We start from the raw sequence: 26101 nt of genomic DNA, 5'->3' as shown, positions 1-26101 counted from the left end.
GGTCCTGGATCCAGCCCTGCGTCAGGCTCCCTGCTCAGCGGGGAGCCTGCTTCTCCCTCTCCCTCTGCCTGCCGCTCTGCCTACTTGTGCTCTCTCTCTAGCTCTCTGTCAGATAAACAAATAAAATCTTTAAAAAAAAAAAAAGTAGATGGATAAGCTGCCTATGTTTGGAAATGGAACAAAACATTTCTAATCGACACATGGACGAAAGAAGGAGGCTCCAGAAACACTTAAAGACATTTTGAACTCAATTAAAATGAAAATAAAACTTATTAAAATTATTGTGAAACAGCAATACTTCAGAGGGAGATGAAATTTAGAGCATACATTCACATACTGGAGAAGAAGAACAATCTAAAATCAATAACCTTAAGAAAGTAGGAAAAGAGACCTATTTAAGCCTAAAGTAAACAGAAGGAAATCCATCATAAAAATCAGAGCAGAAAACAATGAAATCGAAAGCAGGAAAAATGTAGCAAAGATCAATGACACTAAAAGCTGGTTCTTTGCAAAGGCCAATAAAAGAGGCAAACCTCTTTCTGGCCAAGAAAAAAAAGAGAAGACACAACTTACCAATATCTGAGTGGAAAGAATGGACATCACTACTGATCTCGTGGGCACTAAAAGGATAATACAGTAATGCCATCGGCAATCCTATGCCTGCAAATTTGATCCATTAGAGGAAATGGCCAGATTCCTTGAAAGACGTTAGCCACCAAATCTCACGCAGAAAAATAGATAAGGTGAACAGTTATATATTTATGCCCTGGGCCCAGACTCTTTCCTTAGTGAATTCCAAACAAACATTTAAAGAAAAAAAAAAAAAAATGATTCCCATTTGCCACCATCTCTTCCAGAAAATAGAAGCAGGACAACACTTCCTAACTCATTCTCTGAGGTCTGCATTTCCCCTAATAGCAAGACAGACAAAGACATTGCAAGAAAGGAAAACTACACACCATGATCTCTCATGAACACTGTCATAAAATTCCTCAACAACGTATCAGCAAATTGAATCCAACAATGCATAGAAAGAACTGTATACCACGACCAAACGGGATATCTCTCAGGCACACAAGACCAGTTCAACATTTGAAAATCAATGGATATAGTTCACCTCATCAACAGGCTAAAGAACAAAAATCATATGGTCATATCTAGCGATGCAGACAGCACTTGATAATTCAACAGGCTTCATGTTTAAAACTCTCAGCAAACCAGGAATAGAGGGGAACATTCCCAACCTGATGAAAAAGATCTATGAAAAACCTACAGGTAACGTCATGCTGAAGGAAAACAGTCAGACGCTCCCCACCCCCAGACATGTCTGCTGTCATCACTCCTATTCAACATGTAATGGAATCCCAGCTTGTTACGTAAGAAAGGAAAGAGGAATTAAAAGGTGTGCACGGGCGCCTGGGTGGCTCAGCCGTTAAGCGTCTGCCTTCGGCTCAGGTCATGATCTCAGGGTCCTGGGATCGAGCCCCACATCAGGCTCCCTGCTCAGTGGGAAGCCTGCTTCTCCCTCTCCCACTCCCCCTGCTTGTGTTCCCTCTCTCGCTGTGTCTCTCTCTGTCAAATAAATAAATAAAATCTTAAAAAAAAAAAAAAAAAAAGGTGTGCAGATTGGAAATGTTGAAATACAACAATTTTTATTTGCAGAGGACACGATTATTTATGTAGAGAACACCAAAGAATCTACAAAACACTGCTGCATTAATAAGGGAGTTTAGTACGGCCCCCACAATAGAAGGTACAATACACACATGGCAATTGCTTACCTATCTATACATGAATACTGAACAATCAGAATTTGATATATTTTTTTTAAATTACCTTTTTAAAAAAAGTGATTAACTCTCTTCAGGTCTTCAACCATGTCCATTTCTGAGTCTTCTCTCACAGTTACTGTTTGTTTGTTTGTTTGTTTCTAGTTCCAGTGTAGTTAAAAAAACAGTTTTATATTAGTTTCAGGTGTACAAGATAGTGATTCAACAATTCCATATATTACTTAGTGCTCATCAAAATAAGTGTACTCTTAATCCCCTTCGCCTATTTCACCTGACCTCCCTTCTTCTGGTAACCATCTGCTTATTCTCTATAGTTAAGAGTCTGTTTCTTGGTTTGTCTCTTTTGTTTTCCAGTCACTTTTGTTTCTTAGATGCCACATATGAGTGAAATCATATGGTACTTGTCTCTGACTGTCTTATTTTGCTTAGCCTTATACTCTCTAGATCCATCCATGTCGTTGCAAATGGCAAGATTTCATGCTTTTATATGGCTGAATAATATTCCTGTGTGTGTGTGTCTGTGTGTGTGTGTGCGTGTACCACATCTTTATCCATTCATCTACTGAAGAACATTTGGGCTGAATAATATTGCATTGTGTGTGTATGCATATTTGTGTGTGTGTGTGTGTGTGTGTGTGTGTGTGTGTTAGTATACAGGGATTCTACTTCTGGTGTTCTGTATAAAACACACAGACACACACACAGACACACACACAGACACACACACACACACACACACATCTTTATCCATTCATCTATCGGTGAACATTTGGGCTGCTTCCATAATTTGGCTATGGTAAATACTGCTGCAATAAACATAGGGGTACATATATCCCTTCGACCTAGTGTTTTTGTATTCTTTGGGTAAATATCCAGTAGTGCTATTACTGGATCATATGATAGTTCTATTTTTAATTTTTTGAGGACCCTCCATACTGTCCTTCCACAGTGGCTGCACCAGTTTGCATTCCCACCAACAGTGCACGAGGGTTCCTCTTCCTCAAAATCCTCGCCGACAGTTGTTGTTTATGTTTTGGGCTTTAGCCATTCTGACAGGCATGAGGTGATAGCTCATTTTGGTTTTGATTTGCACTTCCCTGATGATGAGTGATGTTGTGCATCTTTTCATGTGTCAGTTGGTCATCTGTATGTCTTCTTTGAAGAAATGTGTGTTCATGTCTACTGCACAGTTTTTAATTGGATAAAGGGTTAGTCTCCAACTAACATCCCCCACCCCCAAACTACCTTTTACAATAGCAACCCTATATATGAAGTACTTAGGTATAAATATAACAAATATATACAGGATCTGTTTGTGGAAAACCACAAACAATGATGTAGAAATCAAAGAAAATCTAGCTAAAAAGAGAGAGATTTCATATACGTGGACTGGAAAACTCGCACTTGTTAAAATTTCAATTCTTCCCAGACTTATCTATAGAAACAACAGAATACCCATCAAAATTGCAGCAAGCTCTGTGACGATACCGACATACTGATCTAAAACTTATATTGAATACCAAAGGCTCTAGAATAGATAATTCTGAAAAACTCTGAAAAAGAAGAATTCACAATTCTGAAAAAGAAGAACAAAGGTCCAGGGCTCATATTATCTGATTTCAAGACTTATTATAAAGCTGTAGTAATTAAGACAGTGTGGTACTGGCAAAGAACAGACACAGAGCTCAGTGCACAGAACAGCAAACCTGTAACAGACCTGCACAAATATGACTCAGTTGAACGAGACAAAGATACAAGCACAATTTGATGGAGAAAGAATAGTCTTTTCAATAAATGGTGCTGGAAAAAATTGGAATCCAAGGACAAAAAAGTTTAACCGAGCCCCAGACCTGACACTTCTACACAAATTAACTCAAAATGGACCAAGGGTCTATATTTAAAATTCAAAATATAAAGCATCTGGGAGGAAACGTAGGAGAAAATCAACATGACTTTGTGTTTGCTGCTGAGCTTTTATACAGAACACCAGAAGTAGCATCCATGAAAAAGAAAAAAAAGAAAGCTGAGTTGGACTTTATTAAAAATAAAAAACTTGCACTCTGCAAGAGAGGCTGTTAAGAAATGAAAGGCAAACCAGAGACTGGAAGAAAAATATTTACTAAAACTCATGTCTGATAAAGAGAATTGTATCCAACATCTCCAAAGGCTAGCGAAACAAAAGCAAAAAATGAACTCTTGGGACTTCATCAAGGTAAAAAGCTTCTGCACAGCAAAGGAAACAGTCAACAAACAAAGAGGCAACCCACAGAATGGGAGAGGATATTTGCAAATGACACTACAGATAAAGGGCTGGTATCCAGATCTATAAAGAACTTCTCAAACTCAACACCCAAAAAACAAATAATCAAGCAAAAAATGGGGAGAAGACATGAACAGACACTTCTCCAAAGAAGACATACAAATGGCTATCAGACACATGAAAAAGTGTTCATCACCATTAGCCATCAGGAAAATTCAAATCGAAACCACACTGAGATACCACCTTCCACAAGTCAGAATGGCAAAAATGGACAAGGCAAGAAACAACAAACGTTAGAGAGGCTGTGGAGAAAGGGGAGCCCTATTACACTGTTGGTGGGAATGCAAGTTGGTACGGCCACTTTGGAAAACAGTGTGGAGGTGCCTCAAAAACTTAAAAATAGAGCTACCCTATGACCCAGCAATTGCACTCCTGGGTATTTACCCCAAAGACACAGATGTAGTGAAAAGAAGGGCCATCTGCACCCCAATGTTCGTAGCAGCAATGTCCGCAATAGCCAAACTGTGGAAAGAGCCGAGATGCCCTTCAACAGACGAATGGATAAAGAAGATGTGGTCCATATATACGATGGAATATTACTCAGCCATCAGAAAGGATGAATACCCAACTTTTACCTCAACATGGATGGGACTGGAGGAGATTATGCTAAGTGAAATAAGTCAAGCAGAGAAAGACGATTATCATATGGTTTCACTTATTTGGGGAACATAAGGAATAGCATGGAGGACATTAGGGGAAGGAAGGGGAAAACGAAGGGGGGGAATTCGGAGGGGGAGACGAACAATGAGGGACTATGGACTCTGAGAAACAAACTGAGGGTGCTAGAGGGGAGGGGGGTGGGGGGTGGGCTAGCCCGGTGATGGGTATTAAGGAGGGCACGTACTGCATGGAGCACTGGGTGTTATACGCAAACAATGAATCGTGGATCACTACATCAAAAACTAATGATGGATTGTATGGTGACTAACATAACAGAATAAAATAAAATAAAATATTTAAAAAAAGAACTGATATAACTCAACTAATAAACAAATAACTCAATTACAAATGGGCAAAAGATCTGAACAGACACCTCACCAAGTAAAATATCCAAATGGCAAGTGAGCATATGAAAAGATGATCAAGATCATTTGGGACGCGGGAAATGCAAATTAAAGTAATAATGAGATAACACTACACATTACTCAGATGGCTAATACCCGGAAAACTGACAAAACCAACTGCTGGTGAGCATGCAGAACAAGAGGAGCATTCGTTCATTTACGTTTGGAGCTCTAAATCGCACAGCAACTTAAGAAGACAGTTTGATAGGTTCTTACCAAAGTCAAACAGAGTCTTACAGTAATAGGAGCCAATAATCATACTATTAAGTATTTGCCCAACTGATTTAAAAACTTATCTCCTGTCAAATAAAAATCAGCTTCCAGAACTAATCCAGAATTAGTAAGGAGAACACTCTTCAAGGGATCGTGGTAAGGAAAAGGGGTGGGGAGAGGCACTCTTATAACAGAGAGAACACTGACCATAACATCAGCAAGCGTCCCAAGAGTTAGGCCAAAAGGCTCTTTCCTTTCTAGAGAGGACACAGAGAACCCAGGGTGGAGAAATGGAATGAAAGGGTGGTGTGAACAGGCAGCGAATGAAGGAATGCTTCACCCTGAAGCCAGCCTACTCTCAGAAGGGCTGTGCCCTGGCTCCGACTGCCGGGGGGTCAAAGTTCAGAAACCCAGGGAAAGGACAGAACCTTAAGCAGAGCCTGATTAACAAGTATTTTGCTCCAGGTGTTCAGTAAACACAAGTAGTTCAGCTGATCATTTATGAGCTGAGGAATGGGAGTTTGGAGGGACCGTGTCTGGTTTTGTCACAGCAAACAAGGGGACACCTGTGAATCTCACCTGAGTCATATGGCGAAGGAAGCCTCCTTGCAGTAAGCACTTTCCTAGAACACAGACTGGGGAGATCTCTTAACCTTCATTGTTTTCCAGGATCACAGGGCGGCAGCAGAGCCCAACATCATCAGTCTGCCCACAATCCTACACACCAATGTCTATAGCACCTTTATTCATGATTGCAAAACAGGGAGCAACCAAGATGTGCATCAACAGATGAATGAATAAATGATCTTGGTGCCGGGGTAGGCCGGTGAAGGGTATTAATGAGGGTACGTGTTGTAATGAGCACTGGGTGTTATACACAAATAATGAATCATTGAACACTACATCAAAAAAATATGATCTTGGTGCATCCACACGAAGGAATACTATTTGGCAAAAGAAACGAATGATCTTTCAAGGCACTGACAGATATGGATGAATCCTAAATTCCTATTGATAACTGAAAGAAGCCAGTCTCAAGTGGCTACGTGTGTGTGTGTGTGTGTGTGTGTGTGTGTGTGTGTATTGTCTGTGTGATCCAATTACAAGGAATTGTGGAACAGGCAAAACTAGAGATAGTGAAGTGGTCAGTGCTTGGCAAGAGTTGCGGGAGGGGAACTTGAATAGGTAAAGGAGCTTTGAAACTACTATAGAGGTGTGTTATGGACTGAACCTGTGTGACCCCAGCCTTCAGAAGTCATATGTGAATTCTAACCTCCAATGTGATGGTCTTTGGACGTGGCCATTAACTAGGTTTGGATGCGAGTATGGCCATGATGATGAGAGTAGTACTATCTTTGTAAGAAAAGGAAATGCCCAAAGCTCTCTCTCACTCTGTCAAGTGAGGACACGACTAGAAGGAGGCCATCTTCAAGCCAGAAAGAGTGTACTCATGCAGAACACTCTGGTGTTCTGGTATCCTGACCTTTGCCTTCTAAGCCCCCAGAACTGTGAGAAATAAATATCTGTTGTTTGAGCCACCGAGTGTATGCTATTTTGTTATAGTAACCTGAGCAGACTAAGACTGTGTGATGTTTGATTGGCGTTTACATGACACTATGCAGTTGTCACAATCCATAGAGACTTGGAGCACACAGGATGAAATTTAATGTATCCAAAATTTTAGAACATCATTAAAGAATTCAGGAATATCAGAACGGAATGCAGAATGTGACAAAAACTTCTGACCGTATTTCAAATGCATGGAAAAAAAAAAAAAAACTCACTGAAGGTTGTGAGGTAAACAGTGTTAACCTAAGCAACTTTGGAAATGAAAGAACATGTTAAAAGATGAAATGACAACCTACATCCTTGGAGAAAATATTTTCAAACCACACACCTTAAAAAGGATTAGTACTGGAATTTACAAAAACTCTAAACTTGACAACAACAATAGCATCGAAAGAATAAAATACTTACAAATAAACTGAACCAACGAGGTGAAAGTTTTATACACTGAAAACTACAAAAAACTGGGGGGCGCCTGGGTGGCTCAGTCGGATAAGCGTCTGCCTTCGGCTCAGGTCGTGGACCTGGGGTCCTGGGGTCCTGGTGTCAAGCCACCCGTCAGGCTCCCTGCTCAGCGGGCAGTTTGCTTCTCCCTCTGCCTCTCTCCCCGCCACCCACCCCCCCAACCAGCCTGTGCTCTCGCTCGCTCGCTTGCTCACTCTCTCTCAAATAAATAAAAATCTTAAAAAAAAGAAAACTACAAGAAAATGCTGAAGGAAATTTTAAAAGGACATCAATTACTGGAAAGACATACAATGTTCATTTATTGGAAGACTTGATACTGTTAAGACGTCAGTAGTACCCAAAGTGTTCTACAGATTTAATGCAGTACCTGTCAGAACACCAATGACATTTTTTGCAGATACAGAAAAATCCATCTTACAATTCATATGGACTCTCAAGGGACCCCAAACAGTTTGGGAAAGAATGAACAAAGGTGGAGGATTCACACTTCCTAATTTCAAAACTTACTGCAAAGGTACAGTAATCAAAACAGTGTGGCTCTGGCATAAAGACAGACACACAGACCAATGGAATAGAATAGTCAGAAATAAACCTTTGTGCGTGGGGTCAGTTGATTTTGAGCAAGGGTGCCAAGGCCATTCAATGGGAAAAGGACAGTCTCCTCAACAAATGGTGTTGGAAAACCTGGAAGTCCACATGCAAAAGAATAAAGGTAGGCCATGAAGGTAGGCCATGTGGTGTATACGTACAGTGGGATACTTTTCAGCCTTAAAACTGAAGGAACTTCTGCAATATGTGACAATATGCATGAACCCTGAGGATAGTATGCTAAGTGAAATAAGCCAGACGAAAAAAAGACAAGCACTACATGATTCCACTTCTAAGAGGTATCTAAGATAGTTAAATTCATAAAATCAAATTGGAATGGTAATTAACAGGAGGGACTCAGGGGGAGGGGAAAATAGGCAGTTATTAATTATTGGGCAGTTATTAATCCACGGGCATAAAGTTTCAGTTAAGTAAAATGAATAAACTGTAGAGATCTTCCACACAACATTGCACCTAAAGTCACCAATAACGTACAGTTAAAATTTGTTAAGAGGCTAGATCTCATGTTAAGTGTCCTTATGACAATTAAAGCTTTTGTGTAAAACTTGCACTTCATTAAACAGTCTTACTTGCATTGGCAGTAAATGCTGAATAAGCATTTATTCAGCACTACTGTGTTCCAGGCACTGTGGATTTCAAAATCTGGTCCCCTCAAGGAGCTCAGAGAGATGGAAGAGATAGTTGAGTAAATAGATTATTCCAAGGGAACACTGAGAGCATTAGGATGGCAATACAACACTTTGAGTACTAGGAAAGCACAGAGATGGAGCATTTAACCCAGCCAGCTCATCAGGAGGCTTACAGAAGTCTTCTTGAGCAGATGGCTTCTGAACTGTATGGAAAGATAAACAGAAACTAGTACAGTGAAAATCATTTCAAGTATAGGGAAGAACATTTTTTAAAGTGCCCAGAAATGAGAGAAAGTATGACGCTTTCAGACAACTGGGATATTCCGTAGGATTCATGGATCATAGGGCGCAAAGATTGGGAAGGGTAGGGGTTGAAGACAGATAAGGCTGAAATCGTAGGAAGGGAGTATATCCTAGAGGACTCTATATTCATGCTAAGAAGTCTGGGCCATCCTGACAGCAAGGGGAGTCATGGACTATTATGGAGCAAAGGAGTGCTTTTGTCCAGTTCTGTGATGATAAAAAATGATTTAATATTAATTTCTTCCATTTTTAGATGTTCCCATAATGTGAATTTTGAGGTTGTGGAATGAGAGAATTTGGGATATCATACTTTGTTGTACTTGAACATCTACTAGGTTGCCATGCATTATATAAGAAATTTTTCATGTACAGGACCTTGTCTAACCTTCCCGATGTTGACAAGGTGTTGTTATTCCTGTTTGACAGATCAGGAAACTGATGTTCAGAGGGGTCAGCAGACGTATCCACAGTTTTAGAGGTGGAAAGTGAAAGGTACATGATGGAGGCCATCATTCCAGGTGATGTGCTCAGTCTTTCCTTCAACCTTTGCCTCTGCTATCTTCTAGTTCGCCACAACTCTTGTATTCACAAGAGGGGCAATCTGGTGGGAAGCCATAGGAAATAAGGTTGAGGGATACTTTGGTATAAGATAATAGCACTGACACCAATTCAGAAAATAGTGGCTACAAAGAAATAAAAGGTATTCAAATTGGCAAAGAAGAAGTCAAACACTCTCTTTTCACAGATGACATGATAGATACTTTATGTGGAAAACCCAAAAGACTCTACCCCCGAATTACTAGAACGCAAACAGCAATTCAGTAATGTGGCAGGATACAAAATCAATGCACAGAAATCAGTTGCTTTCTTATACACTAACAACGCAACTGTAGAAAGAGAAATTAAAGAAACGATTCCATTTACAATAGCACCAAAACCCATAAGATACCTCGGAATACACCTAACCAAAGACGTAAAGGATCTATACTCTAGGAACTACAGAACACTCATGAAAGAAATTGAAGAAGACACAAAAAGATGGAAAAACATTCCATGCTCATGGATCGGAAGAATGAACATTGTTAAAATGTCTATGCTACCCAGAGCAATCTATACCTTCAACGCCATCCCGCTCAAAATTCCAATGACATTTTTCAAAGTGCTGGAACAGACAATCCTAAAATTTGTATGGAGTCAGAAAAGACCCCGAATCGCCAGGGAAATACTGAAAAAGAAAAACAAAGTTGGGGGCATCATGTTGCCCGATTTCAAGCTATATTACAAAGCCGTGATCACCAAGACAGCATGGTACTGGCACAAAAACAGACATACAGACCAATGGAACAGAATAGAGAGCCCAGATATGGACCCTCAACTCTATGGTCAAATAATCTTCAACAAAGCAGGAAAAAGCATGCAATGGAAAAAAAGACAGTCTCTTCAATAAATGGTGCTGGGAAAACTGGACAGCCACATGCAGAAGAATGAAACTCGACCATTCTCTAACACCATTCACAAAGATAAACTCAAAATGGATGAAAGACCTCAATGTGAGACAGGAATCCATCCAAATCCTAGAGGAGAACATAGGCAGTAACCTCTTTGATATCAGCCACAGCAACTTCTTTCAAGATACATCTCCAAAAGCTAGTGAAACAAAAGCAAAAATGAATTTCTGGGACTTCATCAAGATAAAAAGCTTCTGCACAGCAAAGGAAACAGTCAACAAAACAAAGAGGCAGCCCACAGAATGGGAGAAGATATTTGCATATGACACTACAGATAAAGGGCTGGTATCCAAGATCTATAAAGAACTTCTCAAACTCAACACCCAAAAAACAAATAATCAAGTCAAAAAATGGGCAGAAGATATGAAAAGACACTTCTCTGAAGAAGACATACAAATGCCTAACAGACACATGAAAAAATGTTCATCATCATTAGCCATCAGGGAAATTCAAATCAAAACCACACTGAGATACCACCTTACACCAGTTAGAATGGCAAAAATGGACAGGGCAAGAAACAACAAATGTTGGAGAGGTTGTGGAGAAAGAGGAACCCTCTTACACTGTTGGTGGGAATGCAAGTTGGTACGGCCACTTTGGAAAACAGTGTGGAGGTGCCTCAAAGATTTAAAAATAGAGCTACCCTATGACCCAGCAATTGCACTCCTGGGTATTTACCCCAAAGACACAGATGTAGTGAAAAGAAGGGCTATCTGCACCCCAATGTTCGTAGCAGCAATGTCCGCAATAGCCAAACTGTGGAAAGAGCCGAGACGCCCTTCAACAGATGCATGGATAAAGAAGATGCGGTTCATATATATAATGGAACATTATTCAGCCATCAGAAAGGATGAATACCCAACTCTTACATCAACATGGATGGGACTGGAGGAGATTACGCTAAGTGAAATAAGTCAAGCAGAGAAAGTCAATTATCATACGGTTTCACTTCTTGTGGAACATAAGGAGTAGCATGGAGGACATTAGGAGAAGGAAGGGAAAAATGAAGGGGGTGGAAATCGGTGGGAGAGATGAACCATGAGAGACTATGGACTCTGAGAAACAAACAGGGTTTTTTTTGGGGGGGGGAAGGGGGATTGGTTAGCCCGGTGATGGGTATTAAGGAGGGCACGTACTACATGGAGCACTGGGTGTTATACGAAAACAATGGATCGTGGATCACCACATCAATAACCAATGATGTATTGTATGATGACTAACATAACATAATATAATTAAAAAAAAAAAAAAGAAAGAAAATAGTGGCTACAAATCCTGGGCTGCAGGGGTGGTTTCAATATCTGCAATTCAATCAACATGATACCCCACATTAATAAAAGAAAGGATAAGAACCACATGACAGATGCAGGAAAAGCATTTGACAGAGTATAGCATCATTTCTTGATAAAAACCCTCAACAAAGTACAGATAGAAAGAACATACCTCGGGACACCTGGGTGGCTCAGTCTGTCAAGCGTCTGCCTTCGGCTCGGGTCATGATCCCAGGGTCCTGGGATCGAGTCCCACATTGGGCTCCCTCCTCAGCAGAGAGCAGGTTTCTCCCTCTGCCTGCCGCTTCCCCTGCTTGTGCTGGCTCTCTCTCTCTGACAAATAAATAAAATTTAAAAAAAGAAAGGAAGAAAGAAAGAAAGAACATACCTCAATATTGTAAAGACCATATACAAAAAGATCCACAGCTAATACCATCCTCAATGGGGACAAACTGAGAGCATTTCCCCTAAGGTCAGGAACACGACAGGGATGTCACCTCTCACCACTGCTGTTCAACATAGTACTGAAAGTCCTAGCCTCAGCAATCAAACAACAAAAAGAAATGAAAGGCATCCAAATTGGCAAGGAAGAAGTCAAACTGTAAGTCTTCGCAGACCACATGAAACTCTAACGTAGGCACGTGATGTGAAGAGCACTGGGTGTCATATGCAACTGATGAATTATTGAACACTACATCCGAAACTAATGATGTACTATGTGTTGGCTAATTGATTTTAAAGTAAGAGTCTCCTCAAAAAAAAAGAAAAAAAAAGAAGAAGAAGAAGAAGAAGAAGAAGAAGAAGAAGAAGAAGAAGAAGAAGAAGAAGAAGAAGAAGAAGAAAGAAAAAAGCCTCCACCAACACATGCTAGAACTGATACAGGAATTGAGCAAAGTCACAGGATATAAAATCAATACACAGAAGTCAGTTGCATTTCTATACACCAACAATGAAGCACCAGAAAGAGAAATCAAGGAATCGATCCCATTTACAATTGCACCAAAAACCATAAGATACATAGGGATAAAACTAACCGACGAGGTAAAAAATCTGTACTCTGAGAACTATAGAGCACTTAAGAAAGAAATTGAAAAAGACACAAAGAAATGGAAAAACATTCCATGCTCATGGATCGTAAGAACAGATATTGTGAAAAAAGTAAAAGTCTATACTACCCAAAGCAATCCACACATTCAATGCAATCCCTAATAGAATAACACCAGCAGTTTTCAGAGCCAGAACAATCAATTCTAAAAATTGTATGGAGCCAGAAAAGACCCCGAATAGCCAAAGGAATGTTGAAAAAGAAAGCCAAAGCTGGAGGCATCACAATTCCAGATTTCAAGCTCTATTACAAAGCTGTAATCATCAAGACAGTATGGTACTGGCAAGGAAACAGACACATAGATCAATGGAACAGCACAGAGAACCCAGAAATAGACCCTCAACTCTATGGTCAACTAATCTGCCACAAAGCAGGAAGGAATATCCAATGGAAAAATAAGACAGTCTCTTCAACAAATGGTGTTGGGAAAACTGGACAGCGACATGCTGAAGAAAGAAACTGGACCAGTTTCTTACACCATACACAATAATAAACTCAAAATGGATGAAAGACCTCAATGTGAGACAGGAAGCCATCAAAACCCTTGAGGAGAACACAGGCAGCAACTTCTTTGACCTTGGCCACAGTAACTTCTTGCTAGACATGTCTCTGGAGGCAGGGGAAACAAAAGCAAAACTGAACTCTTGGGGTTTCATCAGGATAAAAAGCTTCTGCACAGTGAAGAAAACAATCAACAAAACTAAAAGGTGACCTCCTGAATGGGAGAAGATATTAGCCAATGACATACTGGATAAAGGGCTGGTATCCAAGAGCTATAAAGAACTTATCAAACTCAATACACAAAAAGAAAAAAAAAAATCCATTTAAGAAACGGGCAGAAGATATGAACAGACATTTCTCCAAAGAAGACAAAAAAAAAAAAAAAAAGGCTAACAGACACATGAAAAAATGCTCAATATCACTCATCATACAAATCAAAACCTCAATGAGATACCACCTCACACCTGTCAGAATGTCTAAAAGTAACAACTCAGGAAACGACAGATGTCGGCGAGGATGTGGAGAAAGGGAAACCCTCTTGTACTGTTGGTGGGAATGCAAACTGGTTCAGTCACTCTGGAAAACAGTATGGAGGTTCCTCAAAAAGATAAAAATAGAACTACCCTATAACCCAGGAATTTCACTACTAGGTATTTATCCAAAGGTACAAAAATAGTGATTTGTAGGGGCACATGCACCCCAATGTGGATAGTGCTGCTATAAACAATAGCCAAAATATGGAACGAGCCCAGAGATGTCCATCAACTGAAGAATGGATGAAGAAGATGTGATACACACACACACACACACACACACACACACACACACACACACTGGAATATTATTCAGCCATCAGAAAGGATGAAATCTTGCCATTTGCAACAACGTGGATGGAACTAGAGGGTATTATGCTAAGCAAAATACGTCAGTCAGAGAAAGAAAAATACCATATGATTTGACTCATATGTGGAATTTAAGAAACAAAACAGATGAACACAGGGGAAGGGAAGGGAAAATAAGATAAAAACAGAGAGGGAGGCAAAGCATAAGAGACTCAACTATAGGGAACAAACTGAGGGTTGCTGGAAGGGAGGTGGGTGGGGGGATGGAATAAATGGGTGATGGGCACTTGTTGCAATGAGCACTGGGTGTTATATGCAGGTGATGAATCACTAAATTCTACCCCCGAAAGTAATACCACACTCTGTGTTAACTAACTTGACTATAAATAAAATCTTGAAAGAAAAAAATAAAGAAAATAGTGGCTCCAAATCCCAGTTCTGTTGCTTAGTCACTGTGTCATCTTAGGGCAGTTACTTCACCCTCTCTGAACCTCAGTTGTCCCCTTTTTAAAGTGCAAACAAATTTACACAAACTTACTTCTGGGAAGCAAATACAATAATTTACGTCAAGAATCTACTACAGTGCCTGGCATGCAATAAGCCCTCAATAAATGATAGCACTTATTATTACAATACCAACTGTGTAACGATGGGGAAATAGCCCTCTGTGAGCCTCAATTATCTCATTTTCTAAAAATCCAATATGATTCATGTGTGTCTTATTAGCACAGTGCTGGGGACACAGTAGGCATTCAATAAAATAAATGGCTACCAGTGTAGTATGGTATAATTACCATAGCCCTTGGTGACAGTCAAAATTGTATTCAAACGCTGGCTTCAAGCACTTGAGAAAGTTATGTGACCTCTCGGAGCCTCAGTATTCTTATTGGTCAAATGGAGATAATATTCCTCAATTTGCCCAAGAGGCAGAGTTGTGAGAGCTGCAGATAATCTATGTCAATGGCCTGGCACATAGGAGATACTCTGTACAGGAAGGTTGAATCCAGATTGCAGAGCCCTGAATCCCAGTCTTTTCACAAGCTGCTATAAAGCCTACTTGCAGGATACGTTCTCTTTTCTTGAGTGAGAATGAGATATAAGAAAGTCACTAGTTTAAGTGAGAGCTAGAATCAGTTTCACAGCTATAAAGAATTTATTCTAAAGGAGAGAGACTTGTAGTAGAGAATGATGATGGGTATGATTTATTACATGCCTACTGTGTGCCAAGTACTCCCTAAGTAGTAATTCTAATCATCCCTCCGATTCTGCAAGGCAGTCATTACCATCACCATTTTTACAGTTAAGAACTGTAAAGCTCGGAGAGATTAAGTATCTTGCCAAGGTCACAGAGCTAGAAAGCAGCAGGGATGTCTGACTGCATAAGCCCGGGCTCTTTCAACTGTACAAAGAGGTCTATAAAGTAAGCACTCCCACCATAAAGATAAAGAAAACAGGCTGTGCTGGTTCTAATGGAACTGGAATGGCAAGCACAAATCAGAGAAGCTAGATAATTAGTAATAATTTATGGCACCTGTAGTATGTGCCACACATTATACCAGAAATTTTTCATATACAGAATCTTCGCTAACCTTCCCAAGGTTGATAGGTGTTGTTACTCCTGTTGGACAGATAAGGAAACTGATGCTCAGAGAGTCAGCAGATATATCCATGGTTTCAGTGGTGGTAAGTGAAAGGTATGTGATGGAGGCCATGCTGCCTCCAATTAAGGGACAATCAGGATGGCATTGGAATTGTTAACAAATCTATAAATCAGCATATTAGAATTTTACAGTCTATTATGGGCCTGGCTCAGCTTCGGGTTATCTGAAACCTAATAAACCTGTAAATCAGACTTAGGTTTTATCTCCATTTGTCTACACTTGAACACTAAGTAATGATTACTCTTATAGTCTTTTCTTCTTTATGATCGGTGTTAGTTAAGTACTGTATTTTTCTAATTCCACCCACAGCAACATGTTTCTAGAGACCAAAAATTGCTTAACCCACAGAACCTGGGTTCTGATTGGAACCTATTCCATGTCCCAGTCACAGAATTTTTTCCATTGTGGGTTTTCTGATGTCAGACAAGATGAGATTTCCAACTGAAGGCCTTTTCACACTCACTGCATTCATAGGAGTTCTCTTCACTGTGAATTCGATGATGGTGAATAAGGTGAGATATCCGCACAAAGGCTTCATCACGTGTGGTTGCGCTCATAGGACTTCTCCCCATTATGGATATTCTAATGGTCATTAAGAGAAGATCTCCACCTTAATTTTCTTTTTCCACTTGGGCTACACAAATAGGGTTTTTCACCACTATAAACTCTGTTTGGTTCCATAAGGTATGAACTCTGGCCAAAAGCTTTTCCATATTCATTACGCTCAGATGGTATTTCTCTACTATGACTTTCCTGATGCTGAAGAAGATGTGAGCTCCAAATAAATGCTATTCCACATACATTACACTTATAAGGCTTTCCTCACTATGAATTTCCTATTAAGAGATGACCTCTGACTGAAGGCTTTCTCATATTCATTACACTATAAGGTTTTTCCCCGTATGAGAGCTCTGATGTCTAATAAGATGTGAACTACTGCTGAAAGTTTATCACATTCATTGCATTCAGAAGGTTTCTCTGTATGCAGACCTTTCATGTGTCTTATACGCTCTGCATTGGGCTCAAAACTAGGATCGTATGAATCATAAAATGGGGCTTTATCACAAATAAGGATTTTCCTCTGATGACACAGAGTTTGCCCTCACATCAGAGCTCCTGTCACATTCAAACAATTCATAGTTCATCTCATTGTGGGGCTTAGTCCATCGGCCATTATTCCGAAACTGTAATCTCTGGAAGGAATGGGTGCCAGTCTTTCCCACGCTGAGTTTCCCTGGGATATCTCTGAAGTGACTCACTTCTTCAAAGGCAGGGTCCTGAAGAAGGGCCCATGGAATTCTGGCCAACAAAATCCACTTGGGTTTAGCCCCTTCAGGTACTTTTTGGTTATTTTTCTTTTACGATTTTTATTTATTTATTTGAGAGAGAGTGATGGCTAGAGAGATCACAGAGGAAGAGGGAGAAGCAGACTCACCACCGAGGAGGGAGCCTAATGCGGGGCTCGATCCCAGGACCCTGAGATCATGACCTGAGCTGAAGGCAGACGCTTAACCTACTGAGCCACCCAGGCGCTCCAGGCACTTTTTGGTTCAAAAGAAGATTCTATTATGTCCATTGGGGTTTGTCAACTGAAATGATAAAAATAAAATTAAAAAGGATCAACTGTTTTCTATATTGAGAATAAATCAATTGCCAGTCTGAAATCCTGGAGAAAGGATTACCAAATTCAAACAAATGCCCATTTGCCATCATATTAAAGGACAGGATGAGCAAACTGAAAAACAGGATTCTGCCCCCGCCACCACACCGGGCGTGTGTGTGTGTGCGCGCACACAGACACAGACACACACACACACACACACACACACACACGATACACCGTTTTTTTTGGTTTTTTTTTTAAAGATTTTATTTATTAATCCGACAGAGAGAGACACAGCGAGAGAGAGAACACAAGCAGGGGGAGTGGGAGAGGGAGAAGCAGGCTCCCCACTGAGCAGGGAGCCCGATGTGGGGCTCGATCCCAGGACCTGGGATCACGACCTGAGCTGAAGGCAGACGCTTAACGACTGAGCCACCCAGGCGCCCCTAGATATGCCGTTTTAAAATTCCCCATATACTATCATATATTTCACAGTGAGCCACGAAGAATGATTCCGTTTCATAAATCAGGAATCAGAGACTAAAAACAGAATGTCACACTCACATGGCTAGTAATAAATCTTGGAATAGATATCATATTTTGAGAACTGTTACTTTTTTGCACAACACGCACACCAATTTGTATTTGAATTTGTATAGAATTTCCTACTATAGCTACAATACTTGGAAAACTATGTAAAAGATTTGAAACCTGCAAGAATTTTGAAAAGAGACAGAGAAGACAATAAAGCAAGAGTATTTGTGTTTCTGCAGTGCAGCAAGAATAAAGAAGCAAAACTGAATCTTACTCAGCCTTGAGAGTGCATTCCAGTCTGCTAGAGAGAAGGGAGTTAATACTGTAGGTGAAGGAAATGATGGAGCCTGGGCAGAGTGTCCTGTACAGTCTAGACAATAGAATTTTCCTGGGTAAGCTTACAGCCTTACAGTCTTGGTTCAGAAAGAAGATTTAGACAACATCTCAGATCATGCATAGTATGTTTCCTCTTAGACATCTCAAACTATGTATTGAAGTTAACCCAAAAGCTTTTATCCATCTAGTGCATCTAAGTTACTCTGAGTTAGACTGCACTAGGAGGAAGGAGGAACTAATACATGGAGTTACAAGTATGTATCAGTCAGGGTCACAGCAGGAAACAGATAACACTCAAATTGGGTAACTTCAGGAGAATTTAATAAAGGCACTAATGAGGTGCGGGCAGGGGTATAAGGAAAACAAAAAGGATAATCAGCCTCCCCAGGCTAGTAACTGCAGGGTGATTTTGCAACTCCAGGCCCGAAGGAGTGAGGGGAAAGAACTTTAACATATATCCCAAGCTCAAGAGACCTAAGTATAGAGGGACACTATCCAGAAGCTGACACCTTCATTTGAGGGATGTAGCCAGCCAATGATGAGCCTACAGAGAGGGAGCTCAGTGGCATAAATGTCACAACATCACTCTCCTACCCTTTGACCTGACAGGGCTTCCCACTGGACAGGCTCATTCAGAAGCCAGAGGGCAAAGTCGACTCCTGGGGCAAACAGCAGGGTGCAGAAGACTACAAAATGGAACTGGAGACACAAATGAAAGACATACAGCAGAGGATGTTTAGATAGTTGGATAAATTTACCTAGTTTCCTCCAGGTAAGAACTGGACCATATAATCGAGTGATTTAACCTTTTTCACCATCTCCGAAATCAACCCACTTCTGTGAACCTTTGACAATATTTAAAACAAGATTCTCAGAGTAGAGCTTAAACACCAGAAGTTAAGGAGGAAGGAAGCAGGAACTGGGAAAACATTCCATTTATTATGGTGAAACAATACAAAATATTTAGAAATAAATTTGACAAGAAAAGCAGAGTTATATGAAGAAAACCATAAAATCTCTTGGAAAGACAGAAAACAAAACCTGAGCAATTAGAAAGACAAACTATGTTCTTGGATGAGAAGATTTCATTAATATCATAAAACTAGAATATAATTAATTCAATAATAACTAGAATGCACAGGATTTCTTATTTTGGAATTGTATAAAATAATCTAAAGTTTATTTGGAAAAATAAATGACCAAGAGTAGGCAAAGGTTATTATGAAAAGGAATAGTGAGGGGTCCTGCCTTAGTGGATACCAATATGCTATAATGCCAATATAATTACATATGTGTATATATAATTTAATTTAAAATGAAGGTGGTAATTAAATTTACATATAATTGACTGTTAATAACATTGAACTGCTATCTTACAGCACGTACACTACAGTACATCACAGAATCCAGATGAATTAGAGTTAAATATAGGAAAAACAATATGAATGTTGCAAGAAAAGCTAGGAAGCTAGATGTACGATATAGGAGTCAGAGAAATCACCTACACTGGAAACTCTGAAGGTTCAAAAAAATTAAAGACTGACATTTGACTATATACAAATTAAAATTTTTTGAATGACAAAACATATCATTGATACACAAACAGACAACAAATCAGGAAATAGATTTTAATAAAGATGACAAGGCTTTAATATCCAAACTATATAGAAAGTAGTCTGACAAACTGACTAGAAGAAAGACAACCTAACTTAAAGAAAATGGGAAAAGGATAAGAATCAAGAATTCCCAGAGTAGCCAATCTAAATTGCCAATAAATTAATAAATATGGGCAGAGGGAGCTAAAATTCTATGATAGTGAGATAAATGCAAATTAGAGAAATAGTGAGATTTTTAGTTTGCATACATGAGATTGTTAAACATTAAGCGTTATAATTCTAATTATTGGTAAAGATGCAGGGAAAAGGTTATTCATATACATTGGGGGGAAAAATCTCAAGTCTTAAGACTTTTGGAACTTAAGGGGCGCCTGGGTGGCTCAGTCGTTAAGCGTCTGCCTTCGGCTCAGGTCATGGTCCCAGGGTCCTGGGATCGAGTCCCACATCGGGCTCCCTGCTCGGCAGGAAGCCTGCTTCTCCCTCTCCCACTCCCCCTGCTTGTGTTCCTGCTCTCGCTGTCTCTCTCTCTGTCAAATAAATAAATAAAATCTTTAAAAAAAAAAAAAAAAAAAAAAAGACTTTTGGAACTTAAGAGCCCAAACTCGTAAAACCATGTATTAAAACTACACACACACACACACACACACACACACGCACACACACACACACATCTTGTACTCAGTAACCCAACTCCCGCATATCTATTCCATAGAAATATAAGCACAAGTATATAACATCATATGTCTGAGGATGTTTATAGTAATACTGGAAACAAAATGAAAGGCTCATCAAAACAAGAAGGGTAAATAAACTATAATATACCTACACCACAAATATTATACAACCATTTAAAACAATGAATTAGAACAACACAAGTTGACTTGGAGACATTTACACAAGGTTATCGTTACATAGAACATACAAGATACAGAAAAGTATGATTAATATGATACTATTTTGGTAGCAACGACAAAAAAACTGTGTATTTGTTTACACAGGCATGCATGTGTATTTCTATTGTAATGAATTATAAGAGTGCAGAAAAATAGAGAAGGATACACATTAGATGGTTAAAATGGGTTAATGAGGGGCTTCTTTTGAGAAAGGAAGGAGGTGGAAATTCAAGCCCAAAGTAAGGAAAAGAGTAGACTGCACTAAAAAAGGGGGGACATGTATATATAACCACATTTATGTTGTCCTGTGTGGATATGTGGATATATTACAAATAATAAAAAAAATTAAAGCAGAACTATGACATGGTGCAGCCACTCTGGAAAACAGTATGGAGGTTCCTCAAAAAGTTGAAAATAGAGCTACCATACGACCCAGCAATTGCACTACTGGGTATTTACCCCAAAGATACAAATGTAGGGATCTGAAGGGGTATGTGCACCCCGATGTTTAGAGCAGCAATGTCCACAATAGCCAAACTATGGAAAGAGCCAAGATGGCCATCGACAGATGAATGGATAAAGAAGATGTGGTGTATATATATACAATGGAATATTATGCAGCCATCAAAAGGAATGACCTCTTGCCATTTGCAACAACGTGGATGGAACTGGAGGGTATTATGCTGAGCGAAATAAGTCAATCAGAGAAAGACATGTGTCATATGATCTCACTGATATGAGGAATTCTTAATCTCAGGAAACAAACTGAAGGTTGCTGGAGTGGTGGGGGGTGGGAGGGATGGGGTGGCTGGGTGATAGACATTGGGGAGGGTATGTGCTATGGTGAGCGCTATGAATTGTGTGAGACTGTTGAATCGCAGACCTGTACCTCTGAAACAAATAATACATTATATATTAAAAAAAATAGCAGGAAGGGAAAAATGAAGGGGGGGGAAATCGGACGGGGAGACGAACCATGAGAGACTATGGACTCTGAGAAACAAACCGAGGGTTCTAGAGGGGAGGGGGGTGGGGGGTTGGGTTAGCCTGATGATGGGTATTAAAGAGGGCACGTACTGAATGGAGCACTGGGTGTTATATGCAAACAATGAATCATGGAACCCTACATCAAAAACTAATGATGTAATGTATGGTGATTAACATAATAGAATCAAATTTAAAAAAATCAGAAATATGACAGCATGATTTCAAAATAAAATATTCAGCAATCTTGAAAAATGAAAGGAATGATTCTGCACATTAAAAACTCAATAGATGGGGTGCCTATAGGTGGCTCAGTGGGTTAAGCATCCGACTCTTGGTTCCGGCTCAGGTTCATGATTTCATGGGTCCTGACACCGAGCCCCACATCGGGCACTGTGCTCAGTGGGGAGTCGGCTTGAAATTCTCTCTCTCCTTCTCCCTCTGCCCCTTACCACCCCCACCCCCGGCTCTCGCGTGCACACACGCTCTCTCTCTCAAATGAATAAATCTTAATTTAAAAAACTCAATAGACGGAACAGAGGGAACACTTCCTAACTCATTCTATGAGGCCAGCATTACCCTAATATCAAATTAGATAAAGACACTACAAGAATGGAAAATTACAGACCGATATATCTTGTGACATAGATGCAAAAATATTCAACAGATTTTTACCAAATCAAATCCAATGATGTATGAAAAGAATTATAAACCACAGCCAAGTGGGATTTATTCCAGGTATATAAATCTGGTTCAACATGCAAAAACCAATTAAGGTAATCCATCCCATCAGCATATGATCATACGGTCATATCGTTCAATGCATAAAAAACATTTGACAAAAATGCAAAAGCCATTCAAGATAAAAGCTCTCAGCAAAGTAGGAATATTGGGGAAATTCCTCAGCTTAATAAAGAGCATCTATAAAAATGTACATATAGGGGCGCCTGGGTGGCTCAGTCGGTTAAGCGGCTGCCTTCGGCTCAGGTCATGGTCCCAGGGTCCTGGGATGGAGCCCCACGTCGGGCTCCTTCCTGAGCAGGGAGCCTGCTTCTCCCTCTCCCTCTGCCTGCCGCTCCACCTGCTTGTGCTCTCCCTCTCTCTTTTCTCTGTCAAATAAAAATAAATGAGATCTTTAAAAAAAAAGTGGGGGGCACCTGGGTGGCTCAGTCCTTAAGCGTCTGCCTACGGCTCAGGTCATGATCCCAGGGTCCTGGCATCGAGCCCCACGTCGGGCTCCTTCCTGAGCAGGGAGCCTGCTTCTCCCTCTCCCTCTGCCTGCCGCTCCCCCTGCTTGTGCTCTCTCTACCTCTGTCAAATAAAAATAAATAAAATCTTTAAAAAAAATGTACATATAACATCACACTTCCTAGTGATTAACTAGATGCTTTTCTACTAACATCAGGAACAAGGACAGGATGTCCCTTCTCACCAATCCTCCTCAACAGCAACGTCCTAGCTAATGTAAGAAGACAACACAAGACAAGAAAAGGTATACAGATTGGGGCCCTTCTGGTGTCCTTTCTCCTATGAGGACCTTGGGCCCCGGACTGCACATGTAAAGGGTGCAATCTCTAAACTGGAGTGGGGTAGAGGCAGGCCAGCACCCCATTCTCGCCTTTGGGGTCACTGGCCTCAGGATCAGACATGGCCCAGAGCTTGAAAGACATAGAGGGACACGGGCAAGGTGCTAAAGTTGCTGCTGGGGGCCGGCGCCATGGCCTACGGCATCCATGAGTCTGTTTCACCATAGAAGGTGGGCACAGAGCCCATTTCTCTAATCGGATGAGGGCCTTCACTTTAGGATCCCCTGATTCCAGTACCCCATCATCTAGGACATTCAGGCCAGACCCTAAAAAATTTCCTCTCCCACAGGCACCAAAGACCTGCAGATGGTAAGCATCTGTGAGTGCTGTCTCAACCCAATGCCATGGAGCTTCCCAGCATGTACCAGTGCCCAGGGCTAGACTAGGAGGAGTGAGGACTGCCATCAACTGTCAAGGAGGTGCTCAAGGGAGGTGTGGCCAAGTTCAACACCTTGCAGCTGATTACCCAGCGGGCCCAGATATCCTTGTTGATTTCATGGGAGCTGACAGCGAGGGCCGAGGAATTCAGCCTTATCCTGGATGATAGTCATCACAGAGCTGAGCTTTAGCCGAGCGAGTATGCAGCTGCTATGGAAGCCAAACAAGTAGCTCAGCAGGAGGCCCAGGGAGCCCAGTTTCAGGTGGAAAAAGCAAAGCAGGAACAGCAGCAGAAGACTGTGTAGGCTGAAGGTGAGGCCGAGGCCACCAGGAGGCTTGGAGAAGCCCTGAGCAAGAACCCTGGCTACATCAAACTGGGCAAGATCCAGGCAGCCCGGAACATCTCCAAGACAACTGCCACATCACAGAATTGTATCTGTCTCACTGCTGAAAACCTTGTGCTCAATGTACAGGATGAAATTTTCACTTTGAAAACTGACAGCCTTATCAAGGGTAAGAAATGAGCTTAGTGATGAAGAACTCCCCTCCCCCAGAGAAAAAGTGAATCTGCTTCTCCCCTGGCTTTTGAGGAGCCAGTGTGGGGTCCAACCGACCCCCATCCTGCCCCTGGTATCATGTCATAGTCCCCTCTGTGTCTGTTCTCCCAGCCCTTCCTGGATGAACACAGACTGGCCAATTTTCAAGGGAATGACTTTCCTCTTCTCGGTGTTGGCCAGGGGTGTTGGGACAGTATGATTTCTGAGTGATTTTGTATAGTATTGTTTCCTCCTGCCAGGTTGGGGGGTGATAACCACCATCCCAGGAATTCTCAATAAAAAGAAATAATAAAAGGTACACAGATTGGGAAGGAAGAAATAAAACTGTCATTGTTTGCAGATGACATGATTCTCTATGTAGAAAATTCCAAAGGGTTCTGCCCCAAGACGGCAATGTAGGAAGAGCCTGAACTTACCTCCTGCATGGACATAGCAAATCTATACCTATTTATACAGCAATTCCTCCCGAAGAAGAACAGAGAGCTGACTGAACAGCTTCTGCACAACAAAAGATAGAGAGACCACATAGAGAACATTGAGTTGGAGACACAGTAAGGGAATCCCACCCCCGATGCTGCAAACTGCAGTGGGGAGAGATAGTACCGAGGGACCATGAGCAGATTCATCTGCCCTGGGGCACAGGAAAAAAAGCTGTGGCTTAAGAGAACAACTAGAATATAAAGGATCCTGCCTCAGAACTCCACCAAATGGCAGGGGAGCTACTAGAGCTCTCTCTGGGTCGCAGGGCCTGGCAAGTGCCATGGTTTACATTGCCCCACCACCTTGATAGCCTGGATGGGAGCAGGGGCCAGGCACCATAGCTGGCCTACCACCTCAGTGAGCCCCAGGCCCTAGCCCAAGCCCACACCAGCCCAAGAAGTGCCATCAAGGCAGCCCCAGTGCACTGCACAGTGGGACACCCCTGGTCAACACTCACTACAACTCTGGCTGACATAGGGGCAAAGCAACCCAGAACTCTCCAGGCCCACACCACTTCAGCCCCAGATGACTTGCTAGGGCACTCCTGGCACAGAGCACTCTGGGACCTCCTGGCTCATGTCTGCTTTGGCTCTAGTGACACCACCAGGACACACCAGCTCATGCCCCACCTCAGTTCCCGCCATGCAGTGAGGGCATCCCCTGTGCTGAGCACCGGCAGACCACCACCTGCTCCCACTTCAGCTTCAACTGTCCTGCCCCAGAGCCACCTAGCCCATGCCCATTTCAGCTCGAGCGATCCCACCAGGACAGCCCCAGCACAGACTGCCCCAGGATCCCAGCCCACACCAGCCACAGCTCCAGCTATCCAGCCAAAGTCACCAGGTACACACAGTCTACACAGGGGACGACCGTACACAAGGCCATTCTTGCAAGGTTAGGAGAAGTAGCTGTTCTACCTAATTCATAGAAACAAACACAGAAAGTCAAGCCAAATGAGGAGACAAAGGAATAGGATCCAAAAGAAAGAACAAAACAAAACCTCAGAAAAAGAACTAAATGAAACAGAGATAACCAATCTACCTGGTAACGAGTTCAAAGTCATGGCCATAAAGATGTTCACCAGGCTGCAGAGAAGAGTGGAGGAACTTAGTGAGACCTTCAACAAAGAGACAGAAAATATAGCGGGGCGCCTGGGTGGCTCAGTCGGTTAAGTGTCTACCTTCAGCTCAGGTCATGATCACAGTGTCCTGGGCTGGGCCCCCGAATCAAGCTCCCTGCTCAGCGGGGAGACTGCTTCTTGCTCTCCCCCTCCTGCTGCTGCTCCCC

At 41.4% G+C, this 26101-nt stretch overlaps 1 protein-coding gene and 1 pseudogene across 11 annotated transcripts in view; one reads left to right on the top strand and one right to left on the bottom strand.

Annotated features, from left to right (window-relative positions):
- Positions 1-26101, bottom strand: part of LOC118536961 (uncharacterized) — a 101370-nt gene that overhangs the window by 16016 nt on the left and 59253 nt on the right. For 4 of the 11 annotated variants that reach the window (XM_078064557.1, XM_078064563.1, XM_078064559.1 and 1 more), the window contains 2 exons: positions 11911-12071; positions 1837-1930 (listed from right to left, as the gene is read on the bottom strand). The exons of 1 other annotated variant lie outside the window; for it this stretch is intronic. The gene's annotated coding sequence lies outside the window, so the exon portion shown is untranslated. Of the gene's footprint in view, positions 1-1836; positions 4179-7602; positions 9561-11910; positions 12072-17192; positions 17437-26101 lie in introns of those variants that run through there. 6 more of the 11 variants (XR_013444660.1, XR_013444661.1, XR_013444662.1 and 3 more) reach the window with 4 other exon arrangements.
- On the top strand, positions 1164-24301 carry LOC118536963 (prohibitin-2 pseudogene; annotated as a pseudogene).

The sequence above is a fragment of the Halichoerus grypus genome, chromosome X (genome assembly GCF_964656455.1).
Source record: "Halichoerus grypus chromosome X, mHalGry1.hap1.1, whole genome shotgun sequence".
Lineage (NCBI taxonomy): Eukaryota > Metazoa > Chordata > Mammalia > Carnivora > Phocidae > Halichoerus > Halichoerus grypus.
This window is presented reverse-complemented; position numbering and strand designations above follow the sequence as displayed.